This window comes from Notothenia coriiceps, unplaced genomic scaffold (genome assembly GCF_000735185.1).
Source record: "Notothenia coriiceps isolate Sejong01 unplaced genomic scaffold, NC01 NC01_scaffold00037244, whole genome shotgun sequence".
Classification (NCBI taxonomy): Eukaryota; Metazoa; Chordata; class Actinopteri; order Perciformes; family Nototheniidae; genus Notothenia; species Notothenia coriiceps.
In genome coordinates, this window is record NW_011369945.1 from 26,412,867 (window position 1) to 26,413,811 (window position 945).

Sequence of the window (945 nt, forward strand, 5' to 3'; positions counted from 1 at the left end):
TTGTTTTTTTAATCCCTTCGGACTCTCACACTCTGCTTTCAGTCATGTTGTATAGGACTAAGTGGTTAGAGTGCATCTGTTTACATAAAATGTTATAATGCAAACAGCTTGAGGTGTCATTTAAGCAGTCTGCATGTTATATATATATTTTTTTATTATATTGATATTTAGTTAGTCCTACTAAAATTATTAATTCCAAGTTTCTTTTTATTCCCACCAATACGAATTTGAGATCAGCTTTTTTGCTATTGGCGAGAACTTTCATCGTCTACTATTTATACAAAAAACAGAGTGAATCCTGTTATTGTGACACTTGGAATTTGGTATAACACCGCAATTCTTATTATTGATATTTGACATTAAAGAAGAAACAAATGCGACATTTTAGTTTTGTATCCGTACAATTTAAAACTAAGCTTATGAAGTGGTTTACTAAAACTGTGTTCTGTCTAGTAGGGGCTTAGAGCCCCCTACTCACTGTCACTGAGGGCAGATCATGGAATTAAATCCAGGTAAATAGATTAGACCCTGGGCTGTCAGTTCCTTGGTAATTTGGTGGATCTGATTGGTTTTACTATGGTAAACTTACACTACCAGTACTGCACCATCTGTTTTCCATTCACTTTTGGGATCTGTGCTACCAAGGGCTTTCTTGGGTTTAAGACACTGCTAGCTAATGTGGCTTCTGAGCCTTAAGGCACGGACACACCAGGCCGATTATCGGTGTCGGTGGGCGCCATGCCGACGATGAGTGTCGACACGCCCTACTCAGATTGGTGTGTCCCGCACCGTCGTGTCTTTTCAGCCGTGTCGACGCCTTTTCGTCCGAAAAGTCGGCAAAAGAAATCACTCTGATTGGCTGTTCAGCTAGCGAATCAGTGCATGAGAAGCGAAACGGAAGTGAGGGACCCAAACAAACTATTAAGAAGGCAAATCTGAGATTTC

At 40.1% G+C, this 945-nt stretch overlaps 1 protein-coding gene across 1 annotated transcript in view; it reads right to left on the minus strand.

The window, feature by feature from the left end:
• frmd4a (FERM domain containing 4A) overlaps positions 1-945 on the minus strand; it is a 123,982-nt gene that overhangs the window by 90,869 nt on the left and 32,168 nt on the right. The window lies entirely within an intron of this gene.